The 8475-nt window shown below is 39.9% G+C and overlaps 1 pseudogene; it reads right to left on the bottom strand.

The window, feature by feature from the left end:
• Positions 1-2778: 2778 nt before the first annotated feature.
• On the bottom strand, positions 2779-4131 carry LOC137777681 (nucleosome assembly protein 1-like 1; annotated as a pseudogene).
• Positions 4132-8475: the final 4344 nt, after the last annotated feature.

The raw sequence follows: 8475 nt of genomic DNA on the forward strand, positions 1-8475 counted from the left end.
GATGTCTCCTGGGTTTAAATCCTCAGTAAGTACGACAAATAAAACATAATTCTCAACTTACAGCTTGTGTGTATTTTTTTCAGTCAACATCTGTTCAACTCTAAATGCAGGTAACAGGTAGCAAGAGGAAGTACTCGTGTCCATTGAACTTCATATTGAATCCCCCTCCTTGGAAAAAGCCATTCTGCAGCTATTTGTAAATTCATTTCCCAATCCTGATTTGAACAATGTAAGTGGGTACTTTACAATGTGCTTTAAACCGGTTCTAAGATTTTACTGGTCCCGTCGTTAATTAATGAGTAAACAAAATCTTTGACACATGTTCATTTTGTATTTGTATGAGACATGACTTTTACCTTTTTAAGAAAATATATCGTTTCACTCTTTGGAAAGTACTCTTCCTTTTAGGGAACAGAAATGCCTTCCCCTCTGCCATTCTTAGCTGAAAACCACAGTGAATTCAGTGTAAAGTTTATTGCATTGGCATGGCTTCAATGAACACTGCCTGAAATTATATATTGATTTGTTGATTATTTATCTCCCCCACTAAAATATAAATTCTAGAAGAGCAGAGACTTTGTTTACTTCTGCAACACTGAAGGAATTGTCTGTGGACAATTATCCTGGTTTGGATAATACTCTCAAACTATCTAGGAGGCCATAGTTAAGCCAAGCTACGCTGAAGAATGGAATGGGGTGGTAGAAGTTTAACTCAGAATGAATTATGATGTTTCTCCACTTGGTAGGGAGAAGACTAATAATACCCACACACACACCAAAAAAAAAAAAAAAAAAAAAAGTTTCCATAGGCTTTACTGTGTTCTATGCTTGGACCCCATCACTTTATTTTGAATCATTTCATCCTTAAAACAACTCTATAAGCAGCCACTTTTACATAATTTAACTCCACAAAGAAGTTAAATTGCACGTCCAAAGTTAGAAGGCCAGTATGTGTCAGAACTTAGATTAAAACCTACCACACCAGTGGTTTCCAAACTTTGTGGCACACTAGAATCACCTAAGGATCTTTAGAAACCACTGCGACCTAGCTACTACCCCCAGACATTATGATTTAATTGTTATGGGGTCAGACCTGGGCATTAAAACTCTCCAGGTGATTTTTTTTTTTCTACTGAAGAATTTACTGGGGCTGTTTGACCTGTGAATATGAAAAGTCTGAGCTTACACGGCAATGTGGGGTTTCCTAGCTCACTTAGCGTGAGCTTTTCTACACAGTCATCAGGATGTACAGGACTGGGGGTGATGACCAACACTGGACAGATGTGGACCCCCTGCCCAGGTGCACTTGCCTCTCCCTGCTCTCTCTGCCCAACCAGCTATCCCTGGGGCAGAAGACAACTCTGTGTGCCTCCAGTCATTCTGGAGGCTAACTCTGGGTCTGTCCAGGTATGTCTGTGTGTCCTCTGGGACCTGCCAACTGGTAATAACGTCTTCCCTGTCCGTGCCTTGTTTTCAGTCACCAGCCCTACCTTGGGGCAGCACAAGAATGGACTTGCCTTTCAGAGTGAAGATGACAGAACCAGCTAAAAGTTCTTTTTTAAAATTTTTTTTTAAATTGGGGTATAGTTGTTCTACAATGTTGTGTTAGCTTCTACTGTACAGTGAAATGAATCAGCTATATGTATACATCTATCCCCTCTTTTTTGGATTTCCTTCCCATTTAGGTCACCACAAAAGCTCTCCAGGTGATTCTAATGACCAGCATTATGTTATTCTGCCTTGATATAAAATGTGGGAGATAAAAATAAATACAATACAATCAAACAAAAAAAATAAGATAGGATAGAAAGATAAGATGGGGGAAAGTTACCTGGTTTATCTAGATGAGCCAAAATCAATCCATATTCCAAATTAAATATATTTAACATGGCATCACATCAGCTCTTAAGGTCTGCTTTCCCTGTGCTAGGACTCTGGACCATGAGATGGTGGCTAAGTGTCAACACCAGAGAATATACATACTGTTGATTAAGGGGGGAAAATATGATTATGGAAGTTTTGTCTGAATAATTTTTATCTAATATGCACGCCATTTTGGAGGAGAAAATAATTTTAAGGTATTATTAGCAGCTTATCTTTTTTTTGTTGTGATTTCTGGGAGAAAATCATGTAGAAACAACCACAATAAAAGAAATTAGGGCAAATTTGGAGCTCTTCAAATAGCAAAGTTTAACCTACTTTTCTCTTTTATTTATTTATTTTTTTTAATACTTTGGGGATTGATTTTACTTTTTTTTTAAATTAATTAATTAATTAATTTTTGGCTGTGTTGGGTCTTCATTTCTGTGCGAGGGCTTTCTCTAGTTGTGGCAAGTGGGGGCCACTCTTCATCGCGGTGCGCGGGCCTCTCACTGTCGCGGCCTCTCTTGTTGCGGAGCACAGGCTCCAGATGCGCAGGCTCAGTAGCTGTGGCTCACGGGCCTAGTTGCTCCGCGGCATGTGGGATCTTCCCAGACCAGGGCTCGAACCCGTGTCCTCTGCATTGGCAGGCAGATTCTCAACCACTGCGCCACCAGGGAAGCCCTACTTTTCTCTTTTAAATAATGGCTTCAGCTTATTCACATGCCTTTAGCACATTTTTTTTTTTTTGAGTTTTGCAATTATTGAAACCTCACACATACATTGTTTGGCTGTAGAATTCTAAAATCATATTTTTTTCCAAAAACGTTTTTATCCCATATCACGGAGTAATGATTTATAGCAAAGGAATACATGTCACTCAATTTGCTTCTCAGTGTGTTATACAGAATTATTTGCTCATTTGGTAAACATTACCTCATCCACTTCACCTTCTTCATCATCATCATCATCATCATCTTCAATAGCTTCTCCAGTAAAGTATAACACTGATTTTAGGATTATACACTCACGTAAAAAGTGACCAATTTCAAACTCTGCAGCAAGGATAGCTTCGGCAGCATCATCCAGATCTCCACTCTCAGGAACTTCAGGAGGAGCAAAAAAATTAAAGAGTCATTAGAAACTGTTTTGGTCACAGTACGAACCGTTGCACGTCCCTTGTGTTTCTGCTTCTTCTTAATGGTTTTCAAAATGACATTCTTCCCTTTTTTCCTATCTATCTGGCACCCTGTACAACCCATAATTTCTGGCCCATCAAAAGAAAAAGGATCAGAATAATCTGATTCTGACCTCATCCTATATGTCATTATCAGCACTTCATTTGTGAAATATTCATTGGGTTCAAAGTGAAATTCTAAGACAAAACTCATAGGCTGACCAGCATCTGAGAACTTCACTTTAATATCTTTCAAGTATTTCAGAATAGGTTAATCATGTTCCTGAACCATATCACTGAGCAAGTCACCATTCTTAAAAACGGTCAACCAAAATTCAGGAATTCCCTTGGGGTCTTCTTTTTCTTTATCCTTTTTCTCATCTTCAATCTTGGCCTTTTCTTTAAGCTTCTCTGAAATTTCATCTTCCTCATCTGGTTTCCATTCACGTTCTTCTTCTGTAGGTTCATAAATGGCATTAATGATCTCAAATCTCTTATCAAATAGAGGCTGATAGAGGACAGCATACTTTTTTTTAACATCTTTATTGGAGTATAATTGCTTTACAATGGTGTGTTAGTTTCTGCTTTATAACAAAGTGAATCAGCTATGCATATACGTATATCCCCGTATCTCCTCCCTCTTGTGTCTCCCTCCCACCCCTATCCCACCCCTCTAGGTGGACACAAAGCACCGGAGCTGATCTCCCTGTGCTATGTGGCTGCTTCCCACTAGCTATCTAGTTTACATTTGACAGTGTATATATGTCCATGAGAACAGCATACTTTCTTTAAAGATCATGAACTTCCTCATAGAACTTGGCTTCTATCTGTGCCCATTTAACTTGAAGGTTTTTGAGAGCATTCACGCGTCTTTTGACGACCCTAGGCAAACTTTCAATGTATCCTGTTGGTGTTTCTACCAGACCATCAGGTCTTTCTGGAAGGGCTGTAAGAATCTGAGGATTTTGCATCATCTTAACAGTCAGCTGAGGCTCTTTGATTTTTGTTTCTTCACCAGTTTCTTCTTCTACTTCTTCAAAATCATCCAAATCTTGACCAAGTTCAGACTGTTCTTTGTTGTCGATGTCTGCCATGTTGTATGAACGCCAAAAATCTCGTCCCCCTTGCGTGGTACCGGGAAGGGTGAGAGCGAGGGGGCCAGCCATCTGGTCCCGGCTCGCAGCATTCTGACGGCGAGCGCTCCTTAGTCTCCGACCCTGTCACGGCCTGATTCCTGCAGCTCTCCGGTCCCCGGTAACCATTTTCTCTCCCCGCCCATTTTTCCCCCTCAGAACAACACTTCTTTCCTCTGATGTGACTTTAGCACATCTTTATTGATATACCGTGTGATGGGGATATGAGAATGAACAAGACAAACAATGTGCCTTCCCCCGTAGTTTTTCACAGTCTGGAGGGGAAAAGATAGTCGGCCATCATGGTCACTATGGTAGACACGCTATCTGCTATCACAGGGTAATAAAGTGTGTTATGGGAGCACGGAACAAGAATACCTAACCTATCAGGATAGGTTTCCCAGGGGAAGTGATACCTAAGCTGATAGTAGAAGGAAACTAGGCTGGGGACAGAGAAAGCCTGAACCAAGTCAGAGGCAATACTATGGAAAAAGTGTAGTGGAGAGAGAGGGAGGACGGAGTAGGGGATGTTTGTGTAGCAGAAATGGTGTCTGCCCTGCCAGGGGCTACATTACCTAGCATCCGTTTTCCAGCATCCCTTTTATCAAGGTGGCTGTCTGAATAGTTATTACCAATGGAATATGAGCAGAAATGACATGAGTCAAACAGGACCAGGGCTTTTAAGAAGGGTGGGATAGTTCCCCCCATAATACCTTTGCTCTCCTTTTCCCTCTTTCTCCGCTGGCTGAATTCAGAGAAGTCTGAGGCCCTGGGGCACGGCAGAGTCACCAGATAGAGCCTGCGCACTTGAATCGCCAAATAAGGGGAAGTCACAAGATGACCCTGGATGGTAACACAAATAAGAAATAAATGTTAATAAGATAAATCAATACTGTTTGGGGGTTTGTTTTTTATAGCAGCTAGCATATCCCAATCTGAAAGAAATTTAGTACAATTAGAGAAATGTGGGGTTGGGAGAGGAATGGGAAGAGAAGGGTAAGAGCTGAGGTCAGACAGGAAAGTTTGAACCAGATCAAGAAGACCTGAAAAGTGTAGGGGAAAGTTGGGAAAGGTTTTGGCATGGACCCAAAAGCCAACAGGGTACACTGTCTAACTCACCTTTCTGGATTATCTGATTCTAAAGTCTCTGCGCTTTTCTTTGTCTTTGGAGCTATTTAAAACTCATAAATTATAGATAACTGTTAGTTATTTTTATTCAGTAGATACGATTGACAGAGGTGGTGACAGAAGGGATGAGACTAGGAAACAGAGAGAGGAGTCAAAAATGTCTTCTAGAGTTCTGGCTTGAGCAACTGATTAGATGCATACTAGCTGGGTTCTGGGAGTGGAAGACAAGGTGTAACTAGGGAATGGGCATGTTGAATATGTTATGGTTAAAGGCTCTCCAAGAGACTTGTCAACTTAGCAACAGGATAAGTGGGCTTAAAGCTCAAGAGTGAGATCTGAGCTGGTGATATTTATGGGAGAGTCATTTTGTAAATGTCACAATTGGGAGAAGGTAAAAATGAGAAAAGAAAAGGGTCTGACACAGAACCCTGAAAAACACCAACATTTATGGGACGGACAGTGGCAGAGAGAACTTCAGCGAGAATGAGGCGGAGCTGCTAGAGGATACACAGAAAACAAGAGGAGGTGGTTAATTGGAAGCCAGGAAAGAATTTCTAGCACTAAGAACAATTAATGTATAAAATGCTGTAAGAGGTGAGATGGAGACTGAAAATGCTCGTTGAAGTGAACAAGATCTTGGATATCTAGTCAAGAGCAATTTTAGTGGAGAGGTAAGGACTGAAGCCAAGCTGCAGTTGACTGAAGAGTAAGAAGTTAGAGAGAAAGTGGAGACAATGAGGAGAGACTACATTCTCAGGACGTTTTGTCAAGGAAGGGGATAAAAGATGAGAGCTGGAGGGAATTCAAGTCCAGAAAGTTTATTTTTCTTTTCCTTTAACATGATGGAAACTTGACTACAGTATATGCTGATGGGAAGGTGCCAGTAGAGAGGGAGAGATTACAGACAGAAAAGAGAGAGAATACTGTCGAAAGAGTTTAAAGGAGACCTACGTCAATGGGAAGACATCCTTGTTTGTGGATTAGAAAACGATATTGTTGAAATGGAAATGCTCCCCAAATTGATGTGCAGATTCAGTGCCATTCCAATCTAAATCCCACCTGTGTTTTTCTAGAGAAATTGGCAGGCTAATTCTAAAATGCATATAGAAATGCAAGGGGGGAAGGATAAATTGGGAGATTGGGATTGACATATACATACTACTCTATATAAAATAGATTACCAATAAGGACCTACTCTATAGCACAGGGAACTCTACTCAGTATTCTGTAATGGCCTATATGGGAAAGGAATCTAAAAAAGAGTGGATATAGTATAACTGATTCACTTTGCTGTATACCTGAAGCTAACACAATATTGTAAATCAACTATACTCCAATAAAAATTATTAAAAAAAAAAAAAAAGAAAGAAAAAAAAATGCAAGGGACTCAGAATAGCCAAAACACTCTTGCAAAAGAGCAGGGTTAGTGGAGTTCCACTTTTCACATCTTACTACAAAGCTATATAGTCAGGAGGGTGTGGCACTAGTATAAGGCTAGACATGTGGGTCAATAGAATAGAATTGCGAGTTCAGACGTAAACCTTTATATTTATATTTATGGTCAATTGATCTTTGATAAAGAAGCCAAGATTTTTTATTTATTTATTTTTTTGGCCACGCCGTGCAGCTTGTGGGGACCCCGACCAGGGATTGAACCTACGCCCTCGGCAGTGAAAGCGAAGCACAGAGTCCTAACCACTGGGCCGCCAGGGAACTCCCAAGAAGCCAAGATATTACAATGGGTTAAAATAGTTTTTTGAACAAGTTGTACAGGAACAACTGGACATCTACATGCAAAACTATGAATTTGGACTTCTGCCTCATACCATACACAGAAATTAAATCAAAACTGATAAACTCTTGAGTCTTTTAAAGAGAAAATTGGCAAATTAGAAGACTGCAATGATAAATTGAACTAGTGCCCAGCACAAAAGAGGGAAAAAATAAGCAGTGATGACATGGAAGGCAGATTAACAAGATATAGGAGCAGATTCCAATTCCTATAAAATGGACTATAAAATGGAGATGATAATAATACTTTTCTGGTGGGTACCGTGAGGATTTCATGAGTTTAGTCACATTAAGGATTTCAACAGGGCCTAGTATCAGCATTCAATAAATATTAGCTATAATTGATTTGAAATTGATTTGTGTAAGTAGTATGAGGTAGAAAGCTAATGATATGTTTAATATAAACTGTTTAAATTATATTAGCGCCCGGAAAAAGATTTCTTACATCTGCTCTAAGCTTCCCTGCAGATTTTTATCTTTTTTTCTTGTTTTAATATTTCCCTGCAGATTTTTATAATCCCATTTCTACCTCATCCTTACTCCCAACCCAACTGATATTATTTCATTACATGTTATTTTTTTAACATCTTTATTGGAGTATAATTGCTTTACAATGTTGTGTTAGTTTCTGCTGTATAACAAAGTGAATCAGCTATATGCATACATATATCCCCACATCCCTTCCCTCTTGTATCTCCCTCCCACCCTCCATATCCCACCCCTCTAGGTGGTCACAAAGCACGGAGCTGATCTCCCTGTGCTGTGCAGCTGCTTCCCACTAGCTATCTGTTTTACATTTGGCAGTGTATATATGTCAATGTTACTCTCTCACTTCGTCCAAGCCTACCCTTCCACCTCCCCATGTCCTCAAGTCCATTCTCTATCTCTGTGTCTTTATTCCTGTCCTGCCCCTAGGTTCATCAGAACCATTTTTCTTTTTGAAGATTCCATATATATGTGTTAGCATACGGTGTTTGTTTTTCTCTTTCTGACCTACTTCACTCTGTATGACAGACTCTAGGTCCATCCACCTCACTACAAATAACTCAATTTCATTTCTTTTTAGAGCTGAGTAATATTCCATTGTACATATATGCCACATCTTCTTTATCCATTCATCTGTCGATGGACACTTATGTTGCTTCCATGTCCTGAGTATTGTAAATAGTGCTGCAATGAACATTGTGGTACATGTCTGTTTTTGAATTATGGCTTGCTCAGGATATATGCCCAGTAGTGGGATTGCTAGGTCATATGGTAGTTCGATTTTTAGTATTTTAAGGGACCTCCATACTGTTCTCCATAGTGGCTGTATCAATTTACATTCCCATCAACAGTGCAAGAGGGTTCCCCTTTCTACACACCCTCTCCAGAATTTATTGTTTG

The sequence above is a fragment of the Eschrichtius robustus genome, chromosome 15 (genome assembly GCF_028021215.1).
Source record: "Eschrichtius robustus isolate mEscRob2 chromosome 15, mEscRob2.pri, whole genome shotgun sequence".
NCBI lineage: Eukaryota > Metazoa > Chordata > Mammalia > Artiodactyla > Eschrichtiidae > Eschrichtius > Eschrichtius robustus.